The sequence below is a fragment of the Peromyscus maniculatus genome, chromosome 14 (assembly GCF_049852395.1).
Source record: "Peromyscus maniculatus bairdii isolate BWxNUB_F1_BW_parent chromosome 14, HU_Pman_BW_mat_3.1, whole genome shotgun sequence".
NCBI lineage: Eukaryota > Metazoa > Chordata > Mammalia > Rodentia > Cricetidae > Peromyscus > Peromyscus maniculatus.
In genome coordinates, this window is record NC_134865.1 from 12668714 (window position 1) to 12691441 (window position 22728).

Sequence of the window (22728 nt, forward strand, 5' to 3'; positions counted from 1 at the left end):
CCTTTCTGGACAAGCAGGACACAAGGAAAGCGACCACTGTACTCTGCCAAGACAGGGTAAGGTGGTCTCTCAGAATTCCTGCTTCTAAAAATGGTCTGTCAGATACTCTAGGCCTGTAGCCAATTTGAATTCACCAACAATGCTGAGAAACATTAGGTGACTGTCCAGGCTGCCAGCTGTCTTGGTCTACTCTTGCAAGATTCCCGAAAGTTGCTTGTATCCGTCTACCATTTCTCAGGTACCATTATGTTCCTTCTCAGGTCTTTGATGTGGTTGAAAACTAGATAGTTGTAATTTCCTCAGTTATGACAAAAGATAAGTTAGATATAAAACCTTAAACTCACAAATATAAGATAGATAGGACATCTTCTTTAATATTGTAACTGTAATTCTTGCTCGATAATTGTTTTGTTATATGTAATTTTACCATGTTAAAGTTAAAACCTTACTTTTTAAAAAAAGAAAAAAGGGGAAATGCTGTGGATATCATTCTATATAAATAAAACACTGATGGCCAGTGACCAGGCAGGAAGTAGGTGGCCAGGCAGGAAGTAGGTGAGACAAGGAGAGAGGAGAATTCTGGGAAGCGGGAGGCTGAGGGGAGAGACACTGCAGCCACCGCCATGACCAGCAGCATGTGAAGACGCCGGGAAGCCACCAGCCACGTGGCAAGGTATAGATTTATAGAAATGGGTTAATTTAAGATAAAAGAATAGTTAGCAAGAAGCCTGCCACGGCCATACAGTTTATAAGTGATATAAGCGTCTGAGTGATTATTTTATACATGGATTGTGGGACTGCGGGGCTTGGGGAACCTGGAGAGAAGCCCTCCAGCAACACTCATAGGAGCCATTTTTCATTTATTTTCCCCTCTGACCTCTGAAAAAGGAAAGGGAAAGGGGGAAAACATTGTGTGAGGAACAGAAAAATGTTCTGAATTTTCTTAAAGATGGGAGATATTTATTCAGCCAACATATGGTAAACATGGAGATGATCAAATTGGATAACAGCGAATGCAAGTGACCTAAGATGCTCCAGAGAGAACAACTCTCTCAAGGTCAGTGCCTGCTGGCAGAGTTTGAAAGGGGGCGGGGCATTTGCCTTTCCTCCTGTGCCCTAAGAGCTCATCATACAAGCCGCATGATTCCAATTCTTCCCTTGGCTTTCTTTGGTTTATTTTACAGGATTATAGTATTGTTGATTTAGGGTTGGCTTGCAGAAGACGGACACTACTTTCAGAGGAAAGGAGAACTGCAAAGGAGACCCAGGTTGCTCCAAACAAGCTGGCTGTATGTTGGGCTTTTGGGAAACGACCAGAATAGAGCCTTTTCCGAGCTTCTCTGCCTGGGCACCTGCTTCCCGTAAGAAGTGGGGCAATTTTGATGTTTCTTGTATTTGTTTTCAAGAGCTCAATCTTAGCTATGCTCTAAACTCTGCCTCTCAATTGCTACAAAATTAGCAATTAGATAGAAGAATCCCACTTGGGGTGGGGGTCTTAGTTCCATAAATAACTATAGAAAAAATACTGAAACACAATTTTTAATACAAGGACATTTGGTGGTTCGATTTAATCACATCTGTACTATGAACTCAAGTGAGTATATGAAATGAAAATTTTAGCATTATGATATAGTTTGCCAGTCAAGAAACATATTAAAATAGTTTTTCAAATTCCATATAGCAAATTACTTATGGGTTATAAAGTCAATTTATGTAATGGGCCATGAATTCAATTGATTTTTAATAAAATACAACAGAATAAAATGAACTGTGTATCCCTAGATTTAGTGCAGATAATGAAGATGATTTGGTAAAGTCTTTTATTATGCAAAGTAAGTCTGTAGACCACATGTGTTGGGTCAATATTTTGATATTCACTTCACTAGATGGAGGTAGAATAAATTTTGAACATCAATATTCAAAGTGAACCCTATGAAGATAAAATTATATCTAAATTAACACTGTGTTTTCTATGGTTGCCATGGTGAATCCTCAAGTTAGTGCATTAAAGCAACATAAATTTAAGCTATGGTCCTCTAGTCAAGAAATCTAAACATGAATCTCCTTGAACTACAATCAAAATGCTGTCACATCTGTAATCCTGTCTAGAGGCTTCTCTGCCTCTTCAGTTTTTGTTTTTATTTTATTTTATTTTGTTTGGTTTTTCAAAACAGGGTTTCTCTGTATAGCTCTGGCTGTACTGGAACTCACTCTGTAGGCCAGGCTGGCCTCACCTGCCTCTGCCTCCTGAGTGCTGAGATTAAAGGCGTGCACGCCAAAGCCGGGCGGTGGTGGCACACGCTTTTAGTCCCAGTACTTGGGAGGCAGAGGCAGGCAGATCTCTGAGTTCGAGGCCAGCCTGGTCTCCAAAGCAAGTTCCAGGAAAGGCTCAAAGCTACACAGAGAAACCCTGCCCCGCCCCCCAAAAAGGGCATGCACTACCACCACTTAAAGGCTGCCCATTCCTTGGGTCTAGAATCCTCATTTCCCATTTCCAGCTAGACTTTCTCTTTCCCATGCTCCTAGAATTCCTGTCCTATTTGTTCTATATTCTACTCTAAGAAATTGGTCCTCACCAAAGGTCTTTACCACCAATGACACTTTGGTCTGTGAATTCCTGCTCCTCACAGCCTCATAGCCTTCATGGGGCTGGCTCCCTGCAAAATCCACTTCCAGGATTCTCAGAAAAGTCTGGAGCTTCCCTGAACAGAGCTTGCTGGTTTCTGTGGTGTCTTTCTCTTTGTCTGACCCACTCTCTCTCAAGCTTGCTAAGCAGCATGGTTTCTATGGCTTTATTCATTTGCTGTTTGGATTTTGTGTTTCATTAGGTAATTCGTCTCTTATTTGTAGAAACATTCAGTTTCTGTTGGTGGTGGTACTTTTTTTCTAAATAAATAAATGCAATAAAAGAAACTTACATTTATTCTAATTTTTTCTCATTACTTTTGAGAATTTTATATGCATATACAATGAAATGTGATTATATCTGCCCTCAGCTTTCTCATCCAATTCCTTCCTTATCCTACATCATACCTCCCTCACAGTTTTGTACTGTTTTCCTGTTTTAATAATCCATTAAGTCCAATAGTGCCTCCAATATATGTGAGGGTGTGGGGCCATTCACGGGAGTATGGGAAGTCTCTCAGCAGCCACACCCTCAAAAAAGGAATTATTCATCCTCTCCTGGATACTATGTTTAAAGATACCATAATGAAACCTAATACTTTGTGTGCTAATTAAAAGTTTAAAAATGAAAGGCTCCTCAGTTCTTATTTGTTTCACTTCCAGTACCTGAAACTCCATCAAAATACATCCCAAAGCTACAATGAGATATGCCGTCTCACATCCACTTCAGATAGGTACTATTTAAAACAAAAGAAAAGAAAATGAAAGCCAGAAAATAAACAAGCGGCAGTAATGAAGGTCTGAACAACTGGAACCATTGTTCACTGTTGGTGGTGAAGTAAAGTGGTGTAGCCAGGATAGAAAAGAGTGTGCTGATTTCTCTGAGAGCAACAGACACAGTTACCATGTGATACAGCAATTCCACTTCCGAGAATTAAAAGCAAAATTCTAAAGATGCATTTGTAGACCCATGATTATAGCACTATTATTCATAATAGCCAAAAGGTGAACATAAGCCAACTGTTCATCGATGTATGAAGAAATGTGACATGTACACAGACTGTCGAGCCTTTGAAAGGAAGGACATTTTTTTTTTTTTTTTTTTTTTTTTTGGTTTTTCAAGACAGGGTTTCTCTGTGTAGCTTTGCGCCTTTCCTGGAACTCACTTGGTAGCCCAGGCTGGCCTCAAACTCACAGAGATCCGTCTGCCTCTGCCTCCCGAGTGCTGGTATTAAAGGCGTGCACCACCATTGCCCGGCAGGAAGGACATTCTTAGTTCCACGACATGCTCTACCTGGATGAGCCCTGTGGATGCTATGTTAACTGAAACACACCAATCAAATGTTTGATTCCACCTATGAGAAGTGCTGAAAGAAGTTAGAGAGACAGAAAGCAGAATGATGGTTGATAGAGAGTGAGGATTTGAGGCTTAATTAACTGGAGAGAGTTTCAGATTTGCAAGACAAAGAGTCCTGGTATTTGGTTGCAGAGCAGTATGAGTGGATTTAAACACTGCTCAGTTTGTACACGGGAATGGTTAAGATGCTTATGCGCTTAGCATCAATTTAATCTTTTTAAGTTATAAAACATGCACCAGAGCTGGTGTTCCAACTACTGTGCTCCCTCGGTGAACGGCACCATCACACATCGAGTAATTCAAACCATTGGGGGTTTTTTGGTTTTGTTTTTGAGATACAGATCCATGTAATTGAGGCTGGCCTCGAACTACCTATATAGCTGAGGATGACCTTGAATTCCTAGTGTTCCTGTCTCCACTTCCCTAGTACTGGGATTAAAAGTATAGGCTACCATGCCCCAGTCTGTGAGAGATTGTTGGCTGTCCTAATTCACACGCAGTCTTAGTTTCTGTGTAAGTCCAAATCTGCAGTTTTCTTCCTCTCCATGGCCTAAATCTTGGCTTTCTTCCCTACATTGCCTGTCTGCTTTCCATCAACATCTATGCTAATTCAATCACCACACTACATCCAGATAAACAGAGAATGGATCTCATTATTTCCATAGGAAAGTCCAAACTTCTGAAATAGGTTGTACAAACAAGAGCTACATAATCCAGCCACATTTCTCCCCACCCTGTCAACCCTTACTTGTGGCCAACTCATCCTGCAGCCACGGGGTCTGGGGCTGGGCTCCAGGTCAGTCAAGTGCTCATGGTTTTGAAAGATGCTGTTAGAGCACAAGGCCATCGCTCTTCTACCCTCATGCACAATTCAGCTCTAATCTTCATTAAATGCTCTCTGATCTGTTCTGCAAAGTCCTCAGCCATGATTCACCAGCCCTAGCAAGTACATTAATATCAAGAAAGAAGCTATAATGGGCTTTTAACAATATGAGTCCCCAGAAAAACAGAACATATTTTAGCCTCCGAAATGTCCATCTTTTTAAAATGCAGTAATGAAAAGATAATTTGATCTCCCAGACATTCCAATCACATTTTCTCATAATCTACTCTCTTACATTCTCTGTTGGCCTTGCTCTCATATATTATTAATAAAAAGCAGTAATAAAAATTCTGTCTCTTATGCTGAAATCCGCATTTGCTTCAGCTCAGGGTTTTTTGTTTTGTTTTGTTTTGTTTTGTTGTAACTTTGTCTTTCTTGGGATTTACATTTTTTCCCTTTCCATTACTCAAAATCCCCCCGAGTACTAATGCTTCAAGGTCAATGTGTCTACTGGGGGACAGTAAGGGACTTCTACATCTTGTCATTTTTCTTTCTCCTCTTGGCTTCATGGAGATACTATTACTGTTTTATGACAAGAGAAAGAAAACATGTCATATAAATTTGGAAGTCACTTGAAGTTTCTGGGCTAATGTAAGTTCCTAAATCCATAGTGAGCCATGCACTTACATATATTTGATCTTATTTTAAACAACACTGTTGTGAGTGCTGACAGTTTAGAGTCAAACCTTCCACCCTTCCTTCCATAATTCTCCATTCTCATAGACTTCACTCAACCTCAATTCCCACTTCCATCTGGTCACTGGGCCTGACATGATTCAACATCGACTATTTTCATCAAAAATTAAGATACTCCATGTGAGATTCCTGCCATTTCTTTAAACACAGAGTGTCTAAGTCTTGTTTTTTTCTCCCAGCTAACCTCCCCATGAACTTTCACTATAGTAACATTCTTCGGGTTATCTTACGAAACACCTGATGTTTTCATAAGTTCTATCTGCAGATAAGTGGGAGTAAAACCATCTTCACTCCAAATCCATTTCCAACTCAGCCAGGAAAAATGACAAAGAAGCTGAGGGTAATCTGTGACTACAAATTACTTTCCTCTGCCTTTCATCCTTGAGAGTCAACATTTCACCAAATGTCACTGTATTCTAATCTCATGTTTATAAGACTCATCACTAATGTTAGTCTTCTCCTCAGCTTGAGTTCTGAAGTTCTTAAAGCTGTGTTTCCCCTGTCCTTCAAGAAGTCAGTCTCAGATTATAATCCTTGTGTTGTCTTTCACAGATTTTTTCTCCTCTTCACAGGGATACCAGGATATTATTTCCTATCTCAGGTATTCTGGAATCTCTTCTTATAGTTTCCACTTGTTCCTGTTCATCTAAGACTTCAGAATGAATTTCCTAGAGTTTTCAACTCTCATAGTCATTTTTTCTTTCTAATGAAAAAAAATATTCTTCCTTCATGCAATACATCCTGACCTTAGTTTCCCCTCCCTCAATTCCTCCCAGCCCCCACCATACACACACACCTTCCCTCTCCCCCAGATCCACTCCTCCTCCTTTTCCCTTCAGAAAAGAGCAGGCCTGCTGGGAATATCAACCAAACATGGCGTATCAAGTTGCAATAAGACTAGGCACAAACCCTCATATCAAGGCTGAATGAGACAACCCACTGGGACGAAAAGGCTCCCAAGAGCAGGTGAAAGAGTCAGGAAAGAGTCGGAGACACCCCCACTCCCACTGTTGAGTCCCACAAGATTCCCAAGCAACATAACCATAATGAACATGCAGAGGACCTAGAATGAAACCATGAAAGCTCTGTGATTTTCAATTCAGTCCTTGTGAGCCACTGTGATTCCTGCTTAGTTGATTCTGTGGGCTGTGTTCTCCTGGTGTCCTTGACACCTCTGACTCCTACAATCCTTTCTTCTCATCTTCCTCAGGGTTACCTGGGCTCTGACCTAATGTTTAGCTATGGGCCTCTTTATCCATTCTCATTAGTTGCTGGATAAAGCTTCCCTGGTGACAACTGAGCTAGGCACCTAACTATGAATATAACAGAGTATCATTAGGAATCATTTCATTGAATTTCTTCCTTCCTCCCTCCCTCCCTCCCTCCCTCCCTCCCTCCCTCCCTCCCTCCCTCCCTCCCTCCCTCTCTCTCTCTCTCTCTTTCTTTCTTTCTTTCTTTCTTTCTTTCTTTCTTTCTTTCTCCCTTTCTTTCTTTCTCTCTTTGCCAGTATTGTTTGGTTCTACCCTAGGTCTCTGAGCCACCGAACTTCTTGATCCTGGCCATCTAGGCAGTGTTGGGTATGAGCTCCCTATGGTAGCCTAGGCCTCAAGTTAGACCAGTCATTGATTGGCCACTCCCACAAATTCTGTGCCACCATTACCCCAACATATCTTGCAGGCAGGACAAATTATAGGTAGAAGGTTTTGTGCCTGGGTTGTGTCCAATCCCTCCACTGGAAGCCTTATCTGGTTACAGAAGATGACTGGTTCATACTCCATATCCCCTATTGCTAGGATTCCTAGCTAGGGTCACCCTTGTAGATTCCAGGGAATTTCCATTGTTCTAGGTTTCCACATCATCCCCTAAATGCCCCTCAAATTCCAGTCATCTCTCCCAGTACTCTTTCTTTTCGTCCCTCTCCCCTCAATCATTTCTATACTTGGGAACCTTCTGTAGAATCAGTCCTATTCACGGTGGCACACCTTCAGACACCCCCTTCCCCATCAAGGTCCACTCTGTCTCAATAATTCTAGCTTCCCCTCTCCTCCAAATCTTTACACGCTCCCAAACATTCACCTTCAATGACTACCCTTGTCCTGCTAGCTCTTATTAGCAAACTGAAATCCTGCTTGGGTTTTAAGGATAATCTCAGGTTCTTCTTCATCCACTAACTACTGTTGCTAAGCCTAATTCTTCCTCCCCTGGTTTCATCCATCACTTCTTCATATTGCCCAGATCACTAGGGGCCCAGGGACTCAGTTAAGCATAGTACAGCCACTTACGTGTACAGGTGCTGAAGTGGAGCACCTGTGCTTATCTTTTTTGTTGCATAAGTACTTTTAGTAAACTTCGTATATCCCAGTGAGTGGAAAAATTAAAAGGTAAAGAAAAGTAAATAGTTCAGTATTAAAAAGAAAACCACATAATTTTGAGCTCAAAGTACTTGAAACAATATGAGGTGCCTAGAAGGTACAAATGGAATCAAGCACACTCTGTTCTGTCAATGCAATTCCCAGAATACTTATTGTAGTATTAATCTCGGCATTGTCTCCAGCCTTTGTCCCCTTGGACCAACCTTTTCTTTCTTTCAAAAATTACCCGAAAGGACCCACGAGCAGGGTACTAGGAACTCTGAACTAAGGCTGTGTTCTAGTGCCAGTTCTAACAAGAAGAGTCACTGAGAGAAGTTATTTCATTGCTGTACCTCATTTTTCACATCTGTAAAAGAAGATGTTTGAATGAATAGTTCTCGGCGGTTCTTCCCAGTCCTGAGGCTTTAGCAAAGGCAGCACTGTGTGTGTAGAGACTGATAAATTGGCAGGCCATAAATAAGTGCTCAATTGTTATTGCTTCTTTGAGGGATTTTCTTTTAGCAGATTTAACATGTTAAGCAAAATAATGGTTTAAAATACACTTGGAAGTGTATTTATAGGAAAAGGAGTAAAGGTGGAACCCAACAGATAGAATCTTCTTCTTGAGATCAGCCTCCTACTTGCTCGAGTTTATTACCCCACGGTTGCAAAATGGCTACCAGGTTAAAAATAAAAAAAAAAAAAAAAAAAAAAAAAGTCAAGAGTTCAGGCATATAAGAACGAAAGTTCAGAAAGACCTTCCGTCTTAAGCGTCTCTTTGTTCAACTATAGCTTGATATTTTTCTGGATCCAGTAAACAGACCTAGTGGTTAGGCAGAGATTCTCTGTTATTCCTCTTCAAAGGCTGTTTAAGAGCGTCCTGGCATGCCAGCACAGAGTAAGAACTCGCTAATTAGTGATGCAAAGACCAAGAGGTCAGGAAATTGAAAAAAAAATCCTAAATAGAAATGTCACAGTCACTTTGCATTCCCCAAGCATCAGAAAAGGCCAGTGAAAACAGGTGTTTGGCCTCTTTAGAACCGTTTCCGGAGAAAACCTAACCCAAGCACTAAGCAATGTCTCCTGGAACATTAAACATTCAGTGACCTATGAGGGGCTACCTGGATCCAGCATCCTGGGCTGACAGTAAAGGGCAAGTGTGTTTCAATGAAGTGGCAGGTAGAGATACTCCCTCTAAAGCCATCGTGTTCAGTCACATCTTTCTTTATCATCCCTGTGTTACGTGGGTAAAATCATGAGCATAAAACAAAAGAGATTATGAGAAAATATTTTCAATCAAGAAGCATCCAACGAAGCATGTAATTAAGTAGAAAACTGTCAGAGATTGCTTATTGTCTCTGCACAGGGCAGGACACTGGTTTAATGGCTTTGTATAAATGAGAAAAGACAACTTGGTAATTGACTTAGTACAACAGCAGAGAATGTAAAAAAAAAAAAAAAAGATGTGATGGGGCAGGGCAGGGCATTGAGTACCGTCCAATGGGTGCCGAATATTGGAAGAAAATGTATGGTCTTGATTGGGAATTATTCTTTAAGTGATAAATATATCCCAAAGAACAATCTTCCTGACTTTTTTAATGGGCTGACGTTACTAGAAATAAGGAAATCCATCTCTCCTATTTCCAACAACAAAGCCACTTTTTCTTAATTCTAGAAGAGTGTAGAGCAAGTTTGTCTGAACTGCCTTACAGGACTAGATGCAGTGTATTAAAGAAAAAAGAGCCCTAACTGAAAGCAATTGTTGGGCGTATCTCTCTGCAGAAACTTAACATGAACATGATTTGGACCTGCATGTTGCATCCCATTATAATTCCAAAGGACGGTATTAAGAATTGACTGCCTGTAGGCTGAGACTATGTCACCATGTGGATGAACTAGAAGTCTAGCTTCTCTGTGGTATCTCAAACTTCAGAGAAGGAAAAGTGAAGCGACACTAAAAGTTATTATTTATGATAATTCATGATGGCTGATGTGACCGCTTCTTCCATCCGAGGAATTGATGAGGTAGAAAAGGAGAATTTTAGTGAATCAATGTTGGCAACGAGAAACAGACAAAACATGTGCTATGTATGTGGGGGTTTTCTGTCTCTACCCCTCCATCTCACTCAAAACTATTCACTTTTCTTTTTGCCACACGCACAAATTAACCAGTGTTAGTTGTATGCACGTTTCAAGAAAGGAACATGGCATGGCCTATATCTTTGCAATATGAGTCTGCTTTATAGCAAACATAGACATGGAATTAATCAGAGAACATAAAAGACTTTATGTGGTGGAGTAGTTGTTATGTTACTCTTCATCTCTTAATTTCAAAACCTCCGGTTCTATATCCTCACGGTAGAAGGTAAGAAGTGATAGTAATTCATTAAACACATATTTCTTATTATTATGTGAAACTCATTCTTCTTAAAAGGATTTACATGTTAGTAAGAAAAAAAACAGGCTTTTTTCAAAACAAAAATCTTGTCTTCCAGCTTCCATTGACATCACCCTCTTTATCTGGTCACAATTTTCTACATGTGCCTTTTAAATGCATTTCATTAGTGTTTCCAAACATCTTACATTATGAGCTATCTTTGAGGGAACATCTCTTTCTGAGATTTCAGGTATCTCATTTGTATAATTTACTGGCCAATCTGGACCACTAGAGCACAGTTATTTATTAAATTCATGTTTAATGCCATTTTATTTCTGTTCCAGGTCATCTAAGCAGGAATGTTTCAAAGGCAACAGTCCCCTTAAAATATCTAAAGCAAATTATCTTCTGCATCCTCCTGTACCTTTCTCCTTCTCTACCCTTACTTTCATTTCTTTCAAGGCCAAGATATAAGATGAGCATTCCAATGGAAATAGTCACTTTTAGCTTTTGGTCCAGAAGAGAGTATAAAATATTGGAACAGTGAGGTCAGAAAGGAAAATCAGTATGAAGGCTTAATTACCCAACAACTTACAGCCGTGAAAAACTCCAGCTGGACCACTGGGAACTCTGGAAGCAGCGTAGAAGCCTCAGTGACCCAATCTGTGGCACAAAGGTGCAGAGGTATGTATGCACATCCTCTTATCAGATGATGGCTAAGGGCTATTGCCCTTGTGCCCCATCATGGAAGGAAGACTTCATGTATGAAGTGTGGTTCACGCGTGAGGTGTCACACACTCTATGAATGAGACACCAGTAACATCTGCTTGCCAGCAGAGCAAGCAATTCCCACGGGCGTGTGTGAAACCATGTCTCCATCTTCACCCCCTACATTCAGAGCAAATCCTGTTGGTTTAATGCCCACCAGGGTATTAACTTTGCTTGCACTTCATAATTCTTTTGACCGTAGGCCTTATTTATCATCAATATTCCTCTTAAAAATATTGCATACACAGACTCCTTTCTGGTCTTTTAAGCTGTCAGTCAACTCACGATAAAACAACAGCACATGTGTACTAAACGGCATCTTTCTGTCTCGTGCACTTGGTCAAGCACATGACAGGCATCATCTTGTGTAATGCTCCCAACAAATGGACCAACTAGGTAATAGTTTTTGTTCCCACTGTATAGATGAGACTACTGAAGTTCAACGTTAAGAAGGTCAGAGCTAGGAAGATTAGGGAAGGAATCCATGCAGAGACAGTCTGACCCCAGAATCTTCATGATTAAAAAGCATATCTTGCTGTATCTCTAGTGCACTCGTGTTCATATAGCTCTAATAATGTCATTTCCTTGATTCAAAGGCCATATCTGTCTGTGTTTGCCTAACAATTTCATGAATCAGGTCTTAACTTTGAAGCGTGTTAAGATAGCATGTCATATATTAGTCCCAGATCCCCTTTCTAGTTTACCTTTCTCCACCTTGCTCATGAGCAAGTACGAACAGAGAGCAGTGTGTTTGATTAAAGCACTGGGAGCTTTGAGGAGAGTCACAGAAGATAAGTCCGTGTTCTTATCACACAGGCCTTTTACAAGGCACTAGTTCAAAGCTGCCATATATCTCTCCAAGAGATAGCCACCTGCCTCAGCCATCAGCATTTCTGAAAAGGTAATCTAGCTTTGCACCAGTCAAGAATGGCCAGAAGCAGATGGAAGCAGGCTGGCCTACAAACCTACTGATTGAGTCCTTGTTCTTACCAGCAGGTGTTGTCTGGTTTCCTGCTGTCCCTTGGTTATGCAGCCTCTCCACCTACTCCTGCACTTCTTCCATGGCCATTCCAACTGTGTTTCCTCTGCTTGGTAACTGGACACGCTGCTCTCCCTCTGCTGTGAACTTGAAAGAGGTCCAGTGTCTGTCAACTGGCTCTGCCTTCTTCTCTTATGGTGTCATTTCATCTTCCCCCAAAAGTGGAGCCTGGGTACAGAAGAGGAAAAAAGGCTTCATACATTTCACTGAAAGCCCACTAGCACCCAGCATGAAAGAGATCTGCAATAGATTTTTGAACAGCTAAGCCAGATGACCTAACAAGATTCTTTCTAAGCCTGTACTTTAATCCTAGCATTCTTACATTTTGAATGTGCATTACCATGTAACTTACATGTGTCATTGTTGAAAACTATTAAATGCTAAAGATCAATTGTGGTCTAACTAATAATAAGCAATAGGCTGTATTTCATATATGAAAGTGACCCACTATCAGGAAAGTAAATAGAGTGAAAGTTAAATATTCACAGGGTTGGCTTTTATCATCCTAAATGGTGTTGTAGGTGGTTAATATTTGACAGAAAAACCCTATGATCCTTTCATAGGATGCTAACCATCTGCACACACCCACCTACTCCCCAGTCTTACACTTCTTTACTATGTCATAGACTAGCGCTTTGGATGTAGGTACACAGAGTGATAGCTATTTCCCTCAAACACATAAAGCTCACTGCTAGATACATTTTAAAAGTATTCTTTATGAAAGAATTCATTTCCCAGAGTATATGAAATTATGTATTTGTCATCTGTTCACTGTTAACATCTTCACATTGTGAGGTAAAACTTTCTATCTGTAGGAGAGAGAGAGAGATATATAAAAATATATTTTCAACCTAGAGTCAATAGTTTATCATCAACATGGGGCAAAGAATTGCAGTATGATGGAAAGCATATATATTGCTATGAAATACGCTGCATAAAGGTGGGAGACACAGAAATTGCCCCTCATTTGAATGATGGTGTCAACCAGCAATTGAAACTGGAAAAGCCACTTTCCCATCCAACAGGGAGTGTCATTGATGGGCGCAAGGCAGAGCTCTTGGTGGGCAACTCAAAAACACTGCAGCATAATTAAATCCGCTCCAAGTTTCCTTGGCTTCAAATCAATTTCAGAGAAAATTCTATTTCAGTGAAGATGGCTCTTTTCCCTTACAATGCTGCTGCTAATGTAAAATCAAACACTAAACGGCACACTCAGCTACCTTTTCTGGTGCCTCTCTTTCAAATTAGGCATGTGTAAGGAGACCATTCTATATCTTGGCATGTTACAGGAGGATACTCATATTGCATGGTTTTGATTATCATAGAAACTCTGTGTCTCACTAGAAAAGTGTTTGTCCCTTCATATAGATTAGGAAAAGGAAGTACAGAGGCTACAGATTGCTTTGTCTCTCTCCCCACACCAAGAGAAAATTCTCACAACAGATGGGAAGATTATTTGTTAATGTAACTATGTCTCATGGTTTTAATAATAAAAAAGTAAGTAGAAGAAAATGTGACAATGTAAAATTTGAAATCTTTCAGTAAAGAAGGATTTGAGTATGAAGAATAAGGTGACTAAATATTTCCAGATGAGAAAGATGAAAAGCTTATGCAAGTTATAAAGGTCTGATATGATATATATGTATATGTATGTATGTATATATGTATATTTATATGTATGTATGTATATGACTCAGAAATGACATACATAGCCTTAAAATGTCTATGGTCAAAATTCAATCAAATATCTACTTAAGTCAAGGGAACTATTGATCTGCCCTTCATAATTACAAGGACCAGCTTAAAGAATAAAAACATATGACTAATCAAAGTTTATTTAAATGTGTTTGGTTTTTGCCCAAGCTTCATCTAACTCTTTTTTAATTAAATTTATTTTTTTATTACCACCTTACACCTGTCAGAATGGCTACGATCAAAAACACCAATGACAGTCAATGTTGGAGAGGATGTGGAGCAAAGGGAACACTCCTCCACTGTTGGTGGGAATGTAAACTTGTACAACCACTGTGGAAATCAGTATGGCAGTTTCTCAGAAAATTAGGAATCGAACTGCCTCAAGACCCAGCCATCCCACTCTTGGGTGTATACCCAAGGAATGCTGATTCATACCATAAAGATGCTCAGCTATGTTCATAGCAGCACTATTTGTAACAGCCAGAAGCTGGAAACAACCTAGATGCCCGTCAACGGAAGAATGGATGGAAAAAAAATGTGGTACATATACACAATGGAGTACTACTCAGCAGAGAAAAACAATGAAAGCATGAAATTTGCAGGCAAATGGATGGAACTAGAAAAAGTCATCCTGAGTGAGATAACCCAAACCCAGAAAGACAGTCATGGTATGTACTCACTCATAAGTGGATTCTAGATATAAAATAAAGAACAATCAGACCACAACCCATAGAACCATGGAGGCTATATATATAGCATGGAGGTCCCTAGGACAACTGTGGCTTATAATAAATTTCGGTTTTACTCAATTATTGAAAAAAAATAGCCAAATGAATGGAAACACATGAACTATGAAACAAAGGCTGAGGGGCCCCCAACTGGATCAGACCCTCTGAATAGGTGAGACAGTTGATTGGCTTGATCTGTTTGGGAGGCAACTAGGCAGTGGGACCAAGTCCTGTGCTCATTGCATGAGTTGGCTGTTTGAAACCTGGAGCTTATGCAGGGACACTTGGCTCAGTCTGGGAGGAGGGGGCTGGACCTGCCTGGACTGAGTCTACCAGGTTGCTCACAGTCTTCGGGGGAGGATTTGCCCTGAAGGAGGTGGGAATGGGGGGTGAATTGGGGGTAAGGGGAGGGGGTGGGAGGGGGGAGAATAGGGGAACCTGTGGCTGATATGTAGAACTGAATGGTATTGTAAAATAAAACAAATAAAATTTTTAAAAAAATACAAAGTAAAAAAAAAGAGAGAGAGATTCTCTATTCATTTTACATATCAACCATAGATTCCCCTGCCCTCCCTCCTCCCACCCACCAGCCTTTCCCCCCAACACACTTCCCATTCCTACTTCCTCCAAGGCAAGGTGCCCCATGGGGAGTCAGCAGAACCTGGTACTCTTACTACCGCAGCAATTGACCTAGGTGTTCCTATACTAATGCGAACTAAGGAGGTTAAGTGGGACAGTATGCTGTCCTTTGCCCTCCAAGCTCAACTTGGCCCCAGGGAACTACTGGCATCTCTTCAAATGTCCTGTGACAATGGGAGTTACCTGTTCTCTTGTTCAGGCAGGCCTTGAAGAGCCTTGGGTGGACTCTAATCCTTCTACAAAGAAGAGGATCACCAAACAGGAAAGATTACCTCCAAGCTTCCAAGCAAAGCCTTTGACTTGTCCTAACATACATGAAACAACTGTTAAAAGAAGAGGAGAGGAGCTACAAATCCCTGCTGGACTCAAGTGACTTCTGAGGAACATTTCCTTAACTAGCCTCAATGGTGGAGGAAGATTAATTTTTGTCTCAAACACAGAATGGGAAAGTATAACCAACATTAAAATGATTGGTGTTCCTTAACAGTTCAAGGGGTCACATTCCCAGATATTAGACTTAAGATGTTATTTAGATAACTATTTCTTTGTGATAAGTTTCCTCTTGATAATGAAAATATAACCCACACATAGGACATCATGACCTTGTCTCACTTCAACGTTACAGCTCTTTCCCACTGCCAAGAGAGATGATACCAGTATTTTTACAACCTAAAAATCAAACTACGGTTAAATTAATTCTCTCTCCCTCTCAAGAAGCAGGCTGAGAGGCCCTATCAACGTACCTGAAAGGAGAGCCTATGTTAGTCCCTCCCGATTGCAGACTTGGAAGCCAAAAGAGAACTGAGCTAGAACTTAATGGATGGTACTCTTGTGATCCCATAAAAAAAATTACCTGATGGACTTTGATTTGGACATTTAAAAGTTATTCTTTGTTGTTGACTTTTCCTGGTGCCCCAGGACTAATAATGCTAATGATTCTTGCCTTTACTTCTTCCTCAAATGCCTTTCCAGGTATCAGTCTGATACTTTCTTTTCTCTCTCTATCTAGTGGTTATACAAATAAAACCACTGGTGCCTTTTGTGGGTCTTTTAGATAGGCCCACTGGAGTGATGCCCTAAAAATATGCCTGACATGCCCATTCAATTTGAGAAGGCCAGATTGATTAGTCATCATCTCAGTTCTATGTCAGTGAGGATTAGCTCTTCAGAGAAAGGAATGGTAACACAAGGAGAAATTGTCTAGGCAGTTTAGGACAAGAAAACCCCGACCCTACCCAGCCCCCAAAGTAACCAGTTTCTTTCTTAGCTAAAAGCCAGGAGTGTTCTTGGGGCTCTTCACAGCCTCATCCTTGACAGAGGCCAAAAATGCCAGAAATCTTTGAGTGGCTCAGATGCCTGACCAGATTCTTAAATTATCTTAGGATTACCTCTTCAGAGTGGGGAATCCTAGAGTAGGAAAATGTCCCACTAAGATTTTAAAAAGTCCTCCTGGTCAAGAGAACAGAATCTCCAGCCTGGGTGGAGACTTCACATTGCAGTTGGGCAGGTGAGTCAACAGGCCGAAGGACAGCCAGCTCATCCTGAGCCACACTAAAGCAACAGACAAAATAAGTTTTCTTTTCTAGGGTTCCCAGCCCTCGTGCAGTTCCAGTGAGCTGTCTAGGGGTTCAGTGTGTCCGTCTGCCTTCCAGAGGCCCGAGTCACAACAGCATGGAAGTTACTTTCTCTTTTCTGTTTCTTTCTTCCAGACACTGGCAAGAACCTAAGGATGCTTTTTTAAGATGTGGGCCTCCCTCATGCTACAGCTCCCTCTCACCGTGTGGGGATTTATCCACCACATGTCTGACCTGCATGCCAGCTTAAACAGTATGTCTTATTTTCCTTCTCTCCTCCAGTCTCCTCAAGGAAGCTGCTGAGATTTACAACTTGCCTGTTCTGGAGGCTTTTCTTTTAAACTCTAATAAAATTGTCCTTGAGTTTTGTTTTTGTTTTTTTTTTTAAAAAAAAGTGGGGGTTGGGGGAGAAAGTTCAAACAGATGAAACAGACTGTCCAAAGCATATAGCCACACTGTGATCTTTACCGTAGACAACCTGGCTCCAACTCAGGCGTTGTGTATTTTTATATTTTAAAAAGTCTCAATTCTCAACTAAGTAAGGTTAAAGTGTGTATTTGTATAAGTTCTATCTATCACACTAAACTGTTTCATCGTGTTGCTGAAAGGTAGTTCATGGCCACTTCCACGTTAGCTGTGTTCAAACCTATGACTTAACTCAATTTCAAAGACCAAACGAGATGCTAAAGGATCTGTACCGTGAAAAACAGAATCTCATTGATTCTTTTGCAAAAAGAGACTTGCTCTTGAGGTTGGTTTTTATTTATGATGGGAACACTCTTTATTGTTTCTAATTTTATACTAGCTACTAACATGAAAATACACAATGGAAAGAAGGAATTTTTAATATTAACTTAATAACAATCTTACCTTCAAACACGATATAACACTTCTGAATATAAAGTAAATGGAGAGGATGAAGGTTAAAGAATGTGTTACATAATTATTCTATAGATTGTTGTCAAATACAAACTGAATATAAATTTTGAAACACCTAAAGATGGCCACAAGTGTGATTGATACCCTTCTTACAACTGGACATATTAAAGTAAATAAATCATAGGTGTTAGTCTAACTTTTGGCATAACTATTTGGAAGCATTGGATGTTACATAATGTTTGCAGAAATATATTTCATCCAAAAATTTTAATCTCTGACACTTAAGAAAATAATCATGATATGTGAGCTATCGTTCAGCCTGACAGCAGGGAATTATGGGGGAAACACCCAGGTCTTGCTGGTTTCTGCATTCTAAAATGCTTTATTTCATCTCCACTGGAAACCACAGCTCTCAAGACCTGCTCCCAGCGAAGGACCCCGGAGATGAGATTCTAAGCCTGGCGCAGTCTTGGCTGTACTACAATGGCACCAGCTGCCATGGAAGCCAGGTCTGGCTCCCTCCCTATTTTCTCTTCCACAGGCACTTCTAATAAAAGCTTGCAGGTTTAATCCTTCCTTGCCTTCTGCTCCTCAGACGACCCAGACTAAGACAAATAGAAATACAGTTTGAAAGCATAATTTAATTCCACTCTCTAATTTGAAATTAAATGCTTGTGAAATATTGCAAGTATTTTAAAAATTCAAAATACAGACTGAATGTCCAAAATGAACTCTATATTATGGCAAAATAAAAGAAAAAACCTATATCCTCATGGAGATGCATAAATCCACTGAATAAGCAAAACTATATCAAAGGATTTTTAAAGGTGTTTGCTTTGGGGTAGTGATTTTTATACCTGATTTTAACTTGTTTATGTTTCTAGGCATTAGAAATTTCCTAAAATGAGATTTTTTATTAAACATCACAACCTGAAAAATAAATTAAAATTATAGGATAGAAGACAATACACTGTTTGGCTGAGCATAAAAATGTGACAGGATTGAGACACAATATTTTCATAAAATAATTTACTGTGTTCCATTTGTTCATTTATTTTAAAGCAAAACATCACAGAGAAATTTAAACTCGTGTTTTTCCAGTATTTTGACTAATTTAAATATATGGGTTTAAGTCAGTGTGGTTTTAACAATGAACACATATAAACAATCTGTTGAATGTTTATGAACAAATGCGTTCCTGTCAGGAGAATAAGAAATAAGAGTCTTAATCTTTATTTTAAAATCAAAGACCTGTGTGCATATTTGATTTCATTTATGATAGATTCTTAATTTACCAAGACATTACTTTGGTCTAAGTTGTAAGGTCCTAAAGACCATCGTTTCTGAAGCTTTGATAGAGGGAGGGAGAAAGGGGGAGACTAGGTGAGGTGGAGGAGGGTAATCTTTTGGACTGCCTTGCTGCAGGTATCTCAGCAGTTCCTTCTTTGTTGAGGACCTAATTTGCTGGGGAAAGAGGCATGAGCGATGGACTGGGCGTCTGCCTCAGTGGGGGAACAGGTGCGTCAGCCATCTTTGGAATCTGGGGTAGCAGGAGAGCATTGCAGCATCGATCTTGTACCTTTTTTTTGTCGATATAGTTTACAACTTCCATGTACAAGCTGCATTTAGGTCTCTGTCAGTCTGTTATTGATCAAAAGCATGCTCTATGCTTTATTGAAAATATGTTAATTGTGAGGGTGACTTGTAATACAAACTAAGGTATCTGAGAATTTGGTGGTACAAAGTTGGCCTTTGATTGCAGCTCATAAATAACCCAAGAACCAAGAGTATTTGAAAACTAATGAGTTGTTTGGGGAATTGATAATTTTTATGAAGGGAAAGTTATCCATAAAATATTAAATTTTAGTGAAAATTTATTATCTGTATTATCTGTAAAATATAATTCTTATATAATATAAATTCTACTCAAAAAATTTTAAAGTAGTCCACATATTGTTCTGCTTCCTTTAGTTTGTTTGTTTTTGAGATTGTATTTTTATTACAACATTTCTCCCTTCCGTTCCCCCCCTCCAAACCCTTCCATACACCCTTCTCCATTCTCCTTCAAATTCACGGTCTCTTTTTTAATCAATTTTATTACATACATGTATGTATTTGTATATACATCTATATTTCTAAATATAACCTGTTGAGTCCACATGATGTTACTTTGATCTATGCTTTCAGGGATGACCACTGGGCACTGAACAACTGATTGGTGTGCTCTTCCCTGGGGAGGACATCTCTCCTGCTCCCAGCTTCACTCAGCTTCCTGGAGTTCCTGTGTAGGGTTGAATTCGTGTGAGCTTTTCCACACTCAGTTTGATGTGTCTATTGGTGTCATCCCTGTTCAGCTCACGTTTGGGTAGTCATGTTGGTGAGCCTTTGTGTGTGTAGCTTCTGATGTTACTAGGTGACCCGGTCTCACCGCAAAGTTCCGGATCCTCTGGCTCTTACTATTAAACCAAATGTGGGGCCAGAGAGATAGCTCAGTGCTTAAAATCACTTGTTGCCCTTGCAGATGACCCAGGTTTGTTTCCCAGCACATATCATCATCTGTAATTCCAGTTCCAGGGGATCCAACGCTCTCTTCTGATCTCCAAGGGCACCAGACACAACTGTGGTGTGAAAACATACTTGCAAACGAAACACACATAAAAATATAAAGTAACTTTAAAAAGAAATCAACTAAATGGGTTCGTATAGTGTGATTTGAAAAGAATACCATTATTAAACAAAGACAAAAAGTGAGTGTGTTTTCTAAGCTATTATTATGTAGAATGGATCGAGATAAACTAGCATGCCTGGCTGGGGAGTCCAGACTTTCACAGCATGGGATGTAGAACCACTGGCTAGCAGCAGATAGGGCCATCCTCAATGGTGTAGGCTCTGGGTTCCCGTGGTCCTCATTCTCAGCCAAGATCTCAGAGGCCCTACATCCTTAACACCAATGTACCACTGACTCTCAAATACACAGATGTCAGAAGCACCAGAATAATCTTCCCAGAGGATCTCATCCCTTCTGCCCAGGTGTTGTCTCTGCTGCCAGCCTCTGTTTTTCTCAGCAGAAATGTCAACACTGCTGTCTCTCCGGAGCACCTCCTGAGAAACACACACTCACACTTAACCCTCAACATTAGCCACCTTCTCAAAAACGCAAGTTTCCAAAACCTGGAAAGTTATTGCTGGGAGTTTGTAAAGCTCCAAGTTCCTCTACTCTTACGTACTTGCCAAAGGGGCCTATCTTCTCCTGGAGGTCATGGCATCTTCCACAACAGTATGAAAGTGATTTCAGAGGCATTTCCCTCTGAATATATCTGAGTTATGACTGATTATTTTTGTAAATCAGATTTAAAGAAGAGGAGGCAGACTGGTCAATAACAGTGGACTATATTGGGTGTTTTTCTTAGATTAAGCCCTGTATAATTCACGTTAAAATATCCTTGCGCCTGTACTGTAAGCTTCTGGATTGGCAATTATTTTCAGGCCCCTTTAGAACTTAAACTTGTTCCTTCGTGTACTTACTGTAGTGCTTCCCCCAAAGCACTACTTTACATTTCAATCATTTCCAGGCGGCAAACATGGATTAGCAGGGAGCATTTCGCTTTATAGAGTCTCGTTTTAAATAAAAGAACTTTAAATGCTATTATCTTCACAAATCCAAAAGAAGATCTCTAAAAATAATATGTCAATCAAGATGATCTACAGTTTTAGCTGTTCTTGGCTGCAATAAGAAAACACATCTAACATGGATGCCTACCTAGTACAATTGTATCACAGTTGTCCTGGACTTCAGCACCGCTCCAGACCCTTCTTCCTGCTGTGAACCCTGTGAGTTTCCCCTGGCCACTACAGTAAGCAAAGCATTGGTCCTTTGGCACATAGAAAATTTTTATTTAAAGTTTTGAATGTATACTAGATCTGGTTAAAAAAAAAAAAAAAAAAAAAAAAGACAGATGGTTCCATAAAATATGCAATAAAAGCAGCCTCCAGGGTCTTTAGAAGCCAAAAATGTGAGAATTCACTGTGGTGCCATTTGGCCCCTAAAATTATGAGTCTGTCACCATTTCATTGCCTAACTTCCGTGGATTTTAATTCTATCTGGGCAACACGATTGTTAGACATCATGGGAAAGCAAAGCTTTGTCTACATAGAGATTCTTCTAAAAACAGTTCTAACATCTGAAAATTACCCAGAAAATGCCTATTGAGTATATTTAGTATGATAAAAATGCTTCTTTTCAATTTTTTTTTGCTTTTTAAAATTGTATGTGTGATAAAAGGTGCATGTTCAATACACTCATTTTAATTTTTTTTAAAAAGTCAATAATCCTCTATTTGCCTTTCTAACTTGGTCAAATCAAACTTTAATTAGCTTTTAAAAAGACTTCTACTGGGCCTACATAGAGTTTTCAGTCTAAGTCAAGAGACAAAGTCTGAGATGGGGGCTAGGCCAGCGGCAGAGGCAGCAGCTCAGGAAAGGAACTCTGTGCTCTGATGTTTTCTGTTCATTGACCTTGTGCTACTAGGCAAGACCATGGGTCAGTTCAACCAACATGTCTCTCAGCTCTCTGGAGATAGAATGCTGCTGTAGAATACACAGTAACAACAAAAATAACTTTCCATAAGTTTGTCTCCCTTCTCAATTCTTTCCCACTCTTCGGTACTATTTGCACTGTTCTAAAGACAAAACGATTTGAGAGTTTACCACATCCTGCACAGTTTGGTCCTGGAAGCCTGACTAGGACGGCAAGGGAGTGAGGAAAGGACAGACATGTGGACATAAAACCTGGGATCAGGTGAGCCATGAAAATTCTGAGGGAGTGGTACCTACCAGAGAAGCCTAGAACCTCAGCACCGTGATTATGTAGAGCACAGAGGAAGGACTAACCTGTCTCAGTAGGAGACGTTCATAGATGAGCAGTCTCATGCTGTAAACACCCAGGAGCAACTACAGTTGCTAGTTTTTGCACACACTGGTTAAATAGTTGATAAATACTGGTACATGGACAAAAGGAAGATTTTACATTGTCTCTGGGCCTTACCAGGAGGAAGGCTTTGCCTGTTCTCAAATTTCAGAGCCATTGGTGTCTTTGACATGGCAATACAATACATATT

At 40.1% G+C, this 22728-nt stretch overlaps 1 long non-coding RNA gene across 1 annotated transcript; it reads right to left on the bottom strand.

The window, feature by feature from the left end:
* Nucleotides 1-10577: 10577 nt before the first annotated feature.
* Nucleotides 10578-20002, bottom strand: LOC121822545 (uncharacterized). The gene is made up of 3 exons (XR_006063730.2): nt 19758-20002; nt 15342-15463; nt 10578-12264 (listed from the first exon to the last, which is right to left on the bottom strand). It is a non-coding gene; the product is annotated as an uncharacterized LOC121822545 (long non-coding RNA).
* Nucleotides 20003-22728: the final 2726 nt, after the last annotated feature.